Source organism: Canis aureus, chromosome 15 (genome assembly GCF_053574225.1).
Source record: "Canis aureus isolate CA01 chromosome 15, VMU_Caureus_v.1.0, whole genome shotgun sequence".
Lineage (NCBI taxonomy): Eukaryota > Metazoa > Chordata > Mammalia > Carnivora > Canidae > Canis > Canis aureus.
In genome coordinates, this window is record NC_135625.1 from 5,217,460 (window position 1) to 5,229,757 (window position 12,298).

General features: G+C 40.8%; 1 long non-coding RNA gene across 1 annotated transcript; it reads right to left on the bottom strand.

The window, feature by feature from the left end:
- Nucleotides 1-9,244: 9,244 nt before the first annotated feature.
- Nucleotides 9,245-11,898, bottom strand: LOC144284232 (uncharacterized). Its single transcript, XR_013352587.1, has 2 exons — nt 11,757-11,898; nt 9,245-9,454 (listed from the first exon to the last, which is right to left on the bottom strand). It is a non-coding gene; the product is annotated as an uncharacterized LOC144284232 (long non-coding RNA).
- Between the last annotated feature and the right edge of the window lie 400 nt (nt 11,899-12,298).

Here is a 12,298-nt window from a genome sequence, read left to right on the forward strand (position 1 = left end):
TCTCCACTCCGAATGTCACTGTCCCACCTCTGCAGAGGGAGCAAACCCAGGGATGACTGTGGCTTTCTATGATCTACAAAGCCAACTTGGAAGCAGTGGGGAGAGGAGGCAGGAGGTAGGGCCAGGTGTCCCGGGAAGCTGGAGGACACAGAGAAAAGATAAGTTTTACTAACACCCTTCCAAAACCTAAACGGTCACAGGAAAAAGAAAGGAGCGTGAAAGGAATTGTGACAAGCAACAAAGAGAACCCTCTCTACCACCAAGGCCCCATCAATGAACAACTAAAGAACATCCAGTGCAAGTTTGTACAGGAGCAGTGGATTATTAGCAGCTGTAAATCAGCGTATATAAGATACCCCGATCCAGATGCAAATGTTAGTTTCCTTGGTGTTCTTCATCGGCCCGGGCCTCCCATACAGTCTGCCCACAGGGGTTACAGGACTGGAGCATTCCTGGTGTCTGTAACGTGAGGCCACAGTGTGCCCTGTCGGAATGATTTCTCCATCCAGTCACAGAATGATCCACGACCACCAGGGGAATTTAGGATCCGATGGGTTATTTATTTTATTTTATTTTATTTTATTTTATTTTATTTTATTTTATATTCTATTTTATTTCATGTTAAGATTTTATTTATTTATTTGAAAGAGAGAGAGAGTGAGCATGAGCAGTGAGAAGGAGAAGCGGTCTCTCCACTGAGCCCCAATGGGGGACTCGATCCCAAGACCCTGGGATCATGACCTGAGCCAAAGGTAGATGCTTAACGGATGGAGCCACCCAGGTGCCTCCCCATGAGTCATTTTAAAATTACTCATTTTCTTGTTTATATTTCTTCAACCTAAAGTAAAAACATCCTTCACTTTCTCATATATCTGCCACCATGCACAGACTCATTGACATCTCTGTCTTATAAACTCTCTAGAAAACCCCAGGCACAGCCCTAGGCCTCTACTCCCTGCTCCTCCTTCCCTTTTGCTTTTGAGTCAAGCACTGTCTTGGCGATAGCAGAATGAGCACGGAGCATCAGAGGGCAGAGGAGGGATAGGAGCTCTCGTGGGAAATCTGGAACTCTGTCACAGGGAAGGAAGAGAAGAGGCAAAGAAGAAGAACCAAATATAAATTTTGTTTGTACATGTTGGATCTCTGACGATCCTTTTCTCAGCAAAACAGTCGAAAGACATTATGGTTCAGATCGGGCTGCCCATTCTGCTGAACTGTGCAGAGGAAATGCAGTGATTACATCAACTTTCATTAATTTATTTTTCTTAACTCGTATTCATTGAGCAGTAAGCAAAACAAAACAAAACAAAACAAAAAATCCCTACCTTCGTGGTGCTTATATTCTAATAGAGGAGATAAACAATAGACACACAAACATTTAATATTTTAAATATTTAGAAGTGCAAAATGTGAAAAAATCAGGGAAAAGAGATAGGAAGTCCTGGGTGTGTGGGCAGGTGTGCAGGGTCGGCCTCACAGGGGAGCGTGTGGCTGATGAAATCCCTTTGCTCCATCTAACTCCATCTGGTATGGGTTTTAGTTAGTTATCCCGAATCTGAGGCTGCGCTCACTCTGGGGCAATCCCTAGGAATTGTTAGGTCTCTTAAAATAAAGAGGCACATTCTGGAATATGTTGACTCAAAATGCTGTCCAGCATGCCCATGCATGTTGTCTTTTTGCTGTGTCCTCGCGTGATGGTAGGGACAAGGAGCTCTCTGGGGTCTCATCCATAGGGACCTAATCATCTGCCACAGGCCACCCAAATACCATCACACTGGGGGATTAGGCATTAAAGTATGAATTTTAGGAGGACACATTCAGATAACTCTAAAAACCTTGACATATTTCATCCTTCTGACATTTTAGGAATTTTGGTAATAAATATTAAGTCTTTTGATTTTTTTCAGTTATATAAGTAATGCATTCTTGTTCTCTACAAAACACTCAAAAATCAAAATTATGTAGAAAAAAGTTATAACCTATTTTCATGCCTCTACTTAGATTATCAAATAGTTTTTCTCTAGATGAATATTCAGTCAACTCTACATGCTTTTTCAGAGAATAGTCCTTCCCTCCCAACTCACATAAAGTCACCTTTATCATAAACTGTCAGTGGGTGCATGGTTTGTTTGTGGCTTCTCTGTCCTGGTGTTTTTTCCTTTTTGGAGCCTCTGTCACATATTTCAAGCCTCACTGTTATTTTAAACAATAATAAGTGGTAGTGGAAGTCACCATTGTTACTCTTTATAAAAATATTCCTTCTTCTTACACATTTTCCCTATAGAGTGGATGTTTACGTTGCCTGGGTTAATGTCATAAAAACCTTTATTTTTAAGCCCTAATTTCTAAATGATCACTAGTCTATGGAAAGTTACTATTTGCCAGTTTATTATTCTTTTAAAATGTATACTTTTTACTGGATCCTAAGAGCCAATCCTTATGTAAAGAGATTAGTGGAATACCTTGCAGTAAGAAAGCACTCAGAATCCGGAACCACACTTCTGACTCTGACTTCACCACATACAAATATTATCACTGTACTAAGTATCTCCAGTCTTATTTTCCTCATGTGTACATTTAGGGATCATATTAGTACCTGCATAACGTAGGGCTACTTCTCCCCTGGCCACAGGGGAAGGTGGTAATAACCCCCTTCGGTATGTCTTCCTCATTGGTTCTAACTACTTATACAAATATAAGGTAAGTTACTGTAAGGTAAGGTAAGGTAAGGTAAGGTAAGGTAAGGTAAGGTAAGGTAAGGTAAACTAATGTAAGATAAATCATATCTAGGGAGAAGAGGCAAAGGTATGAAAATTCTTGAGTCAACAACTCCCAAGGACACTTGTTGTAGACAAGGGTTCATCCAGAGTCTGGGGAGATCATTGTTTTTGGAGGAACCCAAGATTTTCTCGGTGAGGAATAACTGAAATCTCATCCCCAGCTCCGTGACACTGAGTCAGGGTCAGCTAGCCACACCCCAGTTATAGAGAAGAGAGGCAGCAGGTTAAATAAAACGTAAGGGGTAGATTGCCTTAAATCACCCTGCCTCAAGACAAAGGCCTAATTTGGGAAGAGAACTTGTCACTCTTCAGGCTTCGGTTAGGGAGGAAAGCCCCTCTGCTTTCACCTACACTGGAAATTATGTTTGCTTTGCAGGACAAGAGCCAAGAACACGAGGTTTTCTGTCATGAGACATTACCATGGCCAGAATCAGCAGGGTCATCGCTGGAACAGGAGAATTTCCCTGAGCAGAGTGGGCAGGACCAGTCCTTATTAAGACCACGTGGCATGGCCGAGCACAGAGTAGATTTCAGATCGAGAGACCAGAAGGACCACCTCTTCAGGGGGAGTAGGGCCTTGGGAGGTGAGTCATAAGAGGTAGGTGACGGTTTTCATTCTACCAAGCACTAGAGAGATGATTTGAAAAATATGAGGTCCTCTTATGACTGTGTCTCTACTCGGAGTTGCAGTACAGACTCTCCGAGTTCCCTGAGAATAACTGGGAAAAAAAGTTATGCAAACCGTCCCAGGTTTTTCAGAGTAAATGCTGCATGAATCCCATGTTTATTTGACGGCCATTACCGTCCTTCCTTGGGCCTTAATTCATTAGGTGCTAACAAAAGAAATTCCTCCAGCTCTGAACCAAACGTTGCTAATCGCCGTCCTTGTTTATTTTACGTGCATTCATTGTCCACTATGTATTTCTGTTGGTTCTGTGATTACAATGGACATTCTCTTCTGTATTTAGTCAGCCCGATCAGACTTATAAAAGAGGAGGCTTTAAATGACTTTTTATTCAACCCCGTTACTCTGTCATTTGTCTTCTCTTTTCAAGGAACTTCAAAGAGGTCTCCACGGACTCGGCACCATGAAACTATTCTCCCTTCTCATTTTCGTTGTCCTCTTCATCTCTCAAGTCATGCCAGGTAAACCCTCTTTGGCATCTGCTTAAGCTGTGACCTGCTTTCTTGTCCAATCTGATGACATTTCTACAAATACGCTCTCCTTTCTTGAAGCTTCTGCCTGCTGAGCTGTGTTTGAACTAAAGTCCTCCATCCTCATTCTCCAGATACTGTGTTTAGTGACTGGCTGTAAGAGCAGGAAAAGAGAGATCTTAAAGGTTTTCTAGAAGGAGGCAATTCATGTATTTAAAACCATGGTATTTTGGAAGAAACCTGAAGGTGTGTGCTCTTCCAAGCAAGAATAAAGGGAGTGGCAAGAAAAAAGGGAGAGAGGTAGAGAGGGCCTCACTTCCTGCCTGGTGTTCATTCCTGACATCCCAGAAGTACTGAATATCACAGAACAGCTCAGGGGCTTTATAGGGTATTATAACTCCTTGGATTTGGGGGGAGAAAATTGGCTTGAATGGTGAGCATCATGAAGGTCTGGTGGGTCACTGAGAGTTTGAACGTTACTTCTTCCAGAAAACCAGCCATTCTCTTTTGTTGTCATATTGTGCTTTGTGTTCACCCACCTGAATCTTCCACCTCTACTTTTCTCCTCCTCTATATTCTATCTTTATATAAATGAATTCACCCAAATAGTCCATTCCTGTGTCTCATGGTTGGGGCTCCTATGCCTTCTAGAAGAGCACCACTTCGCAGAACTGACAGATGATGAGCCAAGGGGACAGGAGCTGGGTAGGGCAGGGTGCCCTAAGACACTGTCTTCCTTCCTGCTTTGTGTCAACAAGTCTGTTCACTGTGGACCCACTGAACATGATGATTGGTTTTGTTGCATCACTCAGAATAATGACCCAACCTCAGCTTCCTCATTGAACTGGTTTTTAATCCAAGAGCAGAGGAGAAGAGAGTATATTGGGCTATGAGAGAATGTATTTGGGGAAGAATAAGGAGAGGATTACAGGACTGCTCTTAGTGTAACTCTTGGTGACAGAGCTAGGGCAAAGAGATACTAGTGTTCTTAAGGATGGGTGGCCCTGATGCCCGAGCTGCTATGGTCATAGATGAAGACAAGATGGGCAGGGGGCCTTACATGATAGCTTTGACAATGTGGTGTGAAGATAGGGTGCAAGAGCCCATGATAAGCAGGTTTATGAAAGCTCTCTAGTAAATGCGCAGCTCTAACTATTTGCCCCAGTAGAAGGGGGGCAGGTTAAAGACAACGTAAACAGAGCAGAGACCCAAGAATGAAGTGAAGGAAGGGAGTAAACCTGCCTTCGACCCTTGAGTTCTTCCACAAAGGATATGCATGGCCCTATGGCTAGTCTGAGGCCCCACGTCTACAGCCTGGGTCCAAAGTTGGTGAATTAGCTAATAACCCATGGTGGGCAAACTGGACAATTGGCAGCACCAAGGCCCTTCTTTCTTGGGGCTGAGTGTAGGTTTTCTCTCTCCCACCTTCTAAGAGGCAGGAAAGGAAGACTTCTTCAGGACTAGTTTGAGACACATAGGATTTTTTTTCCCCTTCTGGAAACCTCTCTTACCTCAACCAGTGCCTATGGGTCTTTTCCTTCAGAGACTTGGATTTTAGATCTTTAATCTTATTTTTAAGACATATCTGATAAACCCTAAAGATAGGGATTCTAAGCCTCAGAATTATGGGTAAACTTCAGGGAGCTGGTGACATTCCTTAAACACTTTGAGGCACACTGTGTGAGTATACTTTTATATTTGACCAAATATGCATACAGATCTTTCTTCCTCAGATGAAGGGCTGTATTATCATCTTCTTCTCAGTGGAATCCTGTCCCAGGAAGATAAAAACCAAAGTCTTAGTGTATTGCTTTTGAAGGACATTGACAATCCCATAATCAATCACTAGGGGCACACTTGCCACTCTTATGGTATGTCAACCCAAGAGGAATATGTGAGGACTTTGATTTCAGCCTCCAAATAACATCATAAATTTCTGTTCTTAACAAGCTCTCAAAGACTGGCATTGTCCTCCTGTTTAACAAGCAAGCAGGAGTGACAAGGCAGGGAGGAGGAGGTGCAGGTGACAGTGTAGGTTCTTGAGCAATAAAGTCTCGGGGTTTCTGCTTAGACTGTATTATTTCTCCCCTGTATGGGGGGCTTGAGACTTTCTTCACAAAATAAATAGTTTTTGCTCTTTCTACAGGTTATAGGCACGGTGAAGTGTATCATTTTTGTGACTCACAAACAAGCGTATGCCTGAGAAGGAAAAAAAATTGTATGACTCGCATGCCAGGGATGTGCCCTGGAAGAAGCTTCTGTTGCGTAAGAATGAAATGAATGGAAGAATTCATGTTTAACGAATCTACCCTGAATTAAGTAAACTGAAAAAGTCATGCTTACTGTAGCTACCCTGAATTAAATTGGAAGGCTGAGGCCTCGTGATACCATTTTCTTCATTCAGTGATTCATTAATCTTGTTAGTACTTCTTAACGACCTACTCTGTGCTAGGAACTGTACTGGTGTATGGGGGGCTGGAGTATGGATTCAAGGTGTTTTCTGCTAAGAAAACTCACAGAAGTGGAAATCATATCCAAGTTGGGTGGTTCAAAGATGTCTTCCCAGTGAATGCCATATATGAGCTGAGTCTTAAAAAAATGGGTAAGAATTAGCAAGAGGAAGTTGAAGAAGTGATGTGTTCCAATGTGAAGAGAGCGAGGTCATTATAGCACACACATGCCTGGCCTCACATTAGGGGGTAGCTTGAGAACCAGAATGTGATGAAATGAAACTAGAGAATATATGGCCCATAGATGGAGGACTTCAGATTCCATCTACCAGAAGAAATTTTACTTTATCTTTGAAGCTTTATGGAAACAACAAAAATTTTAAATGGAAGTGGGGAAGAGAGATTGACTTGTACCAATATGGCCCCATGGCTGTTTAAGGTTTGAGTTGTAATTCAACAGTTCATTTTTTTGGATGAAATTGTTTCAGGTTGGCCCATTGGGAGCTCTTTCAGGTCTCTCTTGGGTCCTCTCAACATGCCCCGTTTTCTGAGCACTTTGTTTTCTTCTGGCCTCACCTTGCATTTTCTCAGTCCCAGTCCTGGAGCCAGTTAGCTCCTCAAAGATCCTTGGTTCCATCTACAGAGAACGGTATTTAGAAACAGAAATCTGAGGAGTGCCTGGCTGGCTTAGTTGATACAGCATGAAACCCTAGATCTCAGGGTTGTGAGTTAATGCCCCATCCTGAGTATAGAACCTACCTTAAAAAAAGACGTAAAAAAAAAAAAAAAAAAATGAAACAGAGATCTGAGTACTCGATATGCTCATTGCTGCTGACATGTCCCTGATCCTTGTTTCTCTCTCTTGTTTATATACACACATGAATATATCTGTATTTTAAAAACCCATGGTCTTCTTCAGTGTCTCCAGCATCAATCCAGCACCATGATGGTCCTTCTCACCTCCCTCATTCCTTATTTATAACCTTTTTTCCTCCATCAGTGACAAAACTGGCTCTTATTTACAGTGCATTTTCTCCTTTGTTCAACTCTGATATATACAAGTAGTTTTAGAATTGCTAATCCAAACCCCTGAAAAATAAATCAAACAACCAACTCCACTTTTCATGTAAGGTCTTTTCATCTTTAGTCTCGGATTATCAGATCAAAACAGTTTCTCAAAATCAGTTAGGTTAGTTCTTTCTTCTCCACTGCCTTTCGTGTGGTCATGATTAATGTATAATACCATTAGATCCAATTGTTGTAGTCTGCATTTCGTTTTTCTGCCCACGTCGAGCTGATTATTTTTAAAAATGTATATATATACTAAAAATCAAACTTCATGGTGTAGCATCATTTGAAGGGATTTGCAAATGCAGAGTGTCCCCTACCATACATCTATACATGATAGTCCTATCACCTACATTCCCCTTGTTTTATTCCTTATTGTCAGTCTCCGATGATCCCTTCCCTTGGCCACCACTGACCTGGCTTCCAACCCTATGGTTTTGCTTTTCACGAGTGCTATATAGATGAAATCAAATAATCTGTAGTCTTTATAGCTGGCTTCTTGAACTCAGCAGAAGGCCTTTGAAATCCATTCACGTTACTGGAATCAATCATTTGTTCCTTTTTATTGTGGCATGGCACTGCATTATGTGATGTGCCACAGTTAATTCACTAGTTAAAGGACATCTGTATTGTTAACTATTTTTAGCAAACATAAGCTGCTAACATTTGGATACAGGTTTTTTTTTTTAAGATTTTTTATTTATTTATTCAGAGAGAGAGAGAGAAAGAGGCAGAGAGAGAAGCAGGCTCCATGCAGGGAGCCTGACATGGGACTCGATCCCGGGTCTCCAGGATCACACCCCAGGCTGCAGGCGGCGCTAAACCGCTGCGCCACAGGGGCTGCCCTAGATACAGGTTTTTTAATGGGAATGTAAGTTTCCATTTCCCCTGGGTAAGCACCCAGGAGTGGGATTGATGAGTGATATGACAAGCGTACATCCAACTTTATAAGAAACCACCAAATGAGCTTCCAAACTAGCCTTACAACTTTGCATCCCCAGCAGCAGTGTCCAAGAGTTTCATTTGTTATCAAAAGAAAGTCATTAAGAAAAGAAAAATTGTACTCTATTTCAAAATTAAAGAGTTTCTGCTAAAGATGGCATTTCCCCTTCTAATCAGCTTCTAATCAGGCTTCTGCTACACAATCCAAATCCTATCTGTGTGGAAAATCATTCTGTGTGTTCTAAGAAAGTGAATCTAAAGGAATCCGCTATTTGGAAAGGCATCTTTGGAGAGAGAAAACTAATAACTACCGCTAAATCTTGGTTGCTTATGAAACAGTGGGTTGGTTTCTAGAATCTCTGAGTTCTGATTCTATGGCTGGATGCCTGGGTACCAACTTCGAGCTTTCTGCACCCGTAGGCCCTTCTGATCCATTTATTTCCCTTGTTCTTCAATAACCAACTGGGAGCCATTGCTTGATACCCAACAGTCATTAAGGGGTATGAAAATGAGAATAAAATCTCTTCATACCCCACATATTGTCAATACACACACATATGCATGAGCACGCATGTGCGCACACACACAATTCAAGCTTTTATCCTCAATCAATTGATTGATAGGTATATATGAACAGATTACAAGGGGCTTGGAGAACCATTTGAATTCTGTAACTACAGAAGATGGAAGCTGAGACATAGAAAAGGAGAGGCCTTGTCCAAAGTCAATCAGGTAATTAGTGGTGGGGACTGAGCTTATAACTTCAGTCCCACACTGCCCCTGCCCTCCATTAGTTCCATGAACTGCCACCTAACCATGCCCTCAGAAAAACCTGATGCAGGACCCACGTGAGTGGCAATGTTTTATTCAGCAGAAGTCAGCAGTGGAGAGTCTGGACCCTGCTCTGAAGATTCACTGGAGGCTAAAGCTAAACTCGGCAACAGTGCTTATTCCGACTTTTGCATTCTGCAGGCAGGATGGAGCATCCATGGGTCTTTTGGTGCTTACAGACACCACCCATTCTCTCACATTCAAGAGATTTCCGCCTTTTTTCACGCCCTGAAAAGGAAGGAGAGGTGAAAAAAAAAAAAAAAAAACCAATAAAGCATGTTTAACCAAAGCTACCAGAATTGATCTTGTACAGCAAGGATCTGCAACCTGCAGTCCACAGGGACAAAACCAACCCTCTACCCATTTTGGTGTGACTTGTCAGCTTAGAATCACTTTTTATTTTTTAATTGTAAAAAAAAACTTCAGAAGAATAAAAATATTTGATGATATATGAAAATTATATGAAATTTAAATTCAAATGCCCATAAATAGTTTCATAGACATTCATTCACAACTTGTTCATTTACATATTGTCTATGGTTGCTTCTCATGGCAAAGATAAGTTGTCATGACAGACCTCATGGCCCAGAAAGCTTAAAATATTACCTGGTCATTTACCAAAAAAGTTTATTGACCTCTGCACCATAGTGTCTTTCTTTTTCAGATGAAGGAACTTTAGATGAGAGAAAGCAAGTGACTTGGTTATGCTACATGGTTAGGGACACAGTCCACATGTTCTTCATAAAAGCTTCCCAATTGCCTTCTCTTTTTCAAAAAAGCAAAATCTTACAAGTGTGTAGCACAAGTTAGACAATAAGCATTAGACAATAAGTGGGCATTCTCACTCCTGAATACTGTCCCTCCCATCTCTCATGCTATGAGAGAGTCGTTGAATACATCGGGACATTTTAAATGCCACCACCATGGCATGTAGCTAGCACTGGTCTTCTTGGCTTCTGTGAGCTAAGCTGGAAAGAACATGGTACAGGATCAAGTTGGTTGACTATAGCAATTCAGGAAAAAACTTGAGAGTAGCGACAGCCTGAATGATGCCAAAGATTAAGAGAGCAAGAAAGACAATGATGATCAGCCACAAGGAAACTATGAATAAGTCAGAGGCTATGGCTTCTAAAAGCACTATGTTGTGATGGAAAGCACACTTGGCCAGGATTTAGGACACCTGGCTTCTGGTTCCTGTTCCACCAGGACCAGAGTTTTTCTCTGAGAGTCACAGATTCTCCTAATATTTCATAAGAAGGCAAGGTAAAATTAATTATATATATGTAATTACAAATTATATATGTAATACATATGCTTATAAATAAGAATGTATATATGTGAATGTGTTGTGTTCATGTATATTTATGATTGATATCATTTATAAAAATATGAATATATATCCACCTATATTCATATCTATATCTCTCTATTTATCTATATCCAACTGCCTATGTCCATTAGGCTGTTCACCAAATAGGTCTGGCTCTTTAGGTTCTTCTCACAAAGTAGGATTTATCTTTTGTATGATTGGGTGGGGCCATAAGACTTGCTCAGTTAATAAATTTTAATCAGAAGTAATGTGTCCTTTCAGGGCTAGAGCCTTTCACTGACAATGTTGGGTTCCTCAGAGCTCTTTTCTTTGACATGGCAACCAGCAATATCCAGGGTGGTGGCTGTTCCATCAGCTAGGTCTGAGCAGCTGCAGTAAACAGACCCATGATGGATTTGTATCATTTGAGCAACAATTAAATCATGACTCTCTGAAGATGCCAAGATTCAGACCACAGCATAACCTGGCGCATGCTGAAGTATGCATAGGGTTGCCAGGTAAAATGTAGGATTTCCAGCTGAATGTGAATTTCGGATAAATAACATACTCTTTTAGTATGTATAAGTATATTCCAAATATTGCATGGGATGTACTCATCCTAAAAAGGTATTTAATGTTTACATATAATCCAATAAGTAAATTTATTTTATGAGATTATTGAATATTTAGTGAAAACATCATCTGAGACTAAACCCACTTAAGCTTGAGTCAAATGCTCCTACATAGAACCTGAAAAGACTTTGAACAAGTTACTTCATTTTTTAGTCTCATTTACAAGACAGAGAACACTTACCCATAGTGTTATGAGGTACCTGGGGGACACTACATTAAAAATTTTTATTGTGATGTTTGGTAAAGAGGGAGCGGTCAATATTATATTTTGTTATTGTTAGTGTTGTTGTTACTTCATATGGAAATAATTTGTAAGCTGTAGAGATCCTGTAAGTGTTATCTACCACCGTTATGACTTATGGGTTTACTACCAACTAATTAAGAGCAATCTTGGGAAAATCTTTTAATTTTTCTTAAGCTACCCTTCTCCTTATTGTAAAATGGAATGTGTAGTACATGCTATGCTTCTTTCAACTTTGTCACTCAGTTTTTGTACTCTGGTACCTCACTGGATCATGTGTCAACGTGGCCCTATTCCTCTCCATGACCATCAGTCATATCATCTGACCAGTAGGAGCTGCAGCTTACCTGATGTCATCTGGACAAGACACACAAGGAGGAGAAACAGGAGGAACAGTAGCCTCATAATGGGAAATTAATTCTTGGGATTATAGGAAGAACTCCCAAAGTCTGATGGTGGCTCTTTCCTCAGGGCGCATCAATGGGGGCAGGTGACCTAGAGAAAGAGTGAAAAACTCGGTTAGAGAAGAAAAGCATTCCTAGTCCAGATAGGGCCTGGGTATTACTGGAGACTGTTGCATCTATGGACACATGATTACAGATCCAGCTTTCCTCCTGTCACAAAGGAAGAGCTTTACAGTAAGTCAGCACTTTCTAGTTGATTTTCACTTCTGCTTATGACTCTGAGGCTTTTTATTTTTGAGAAAAAAATCACTAAAATATGGAATTATTTTAGCAAATCACCTATCTATCCATTCACTTTTATTGCATGTCTCTACACCTGACACTTCCCCTTTAGAAATACAAAAAAAGTCCCCTTTTTAGGAGTTAAAAAAGAAGGAACTATCTAAATGGGAATGAGCTTCTCTGCTTTTTTTTTTTTTTTTTAA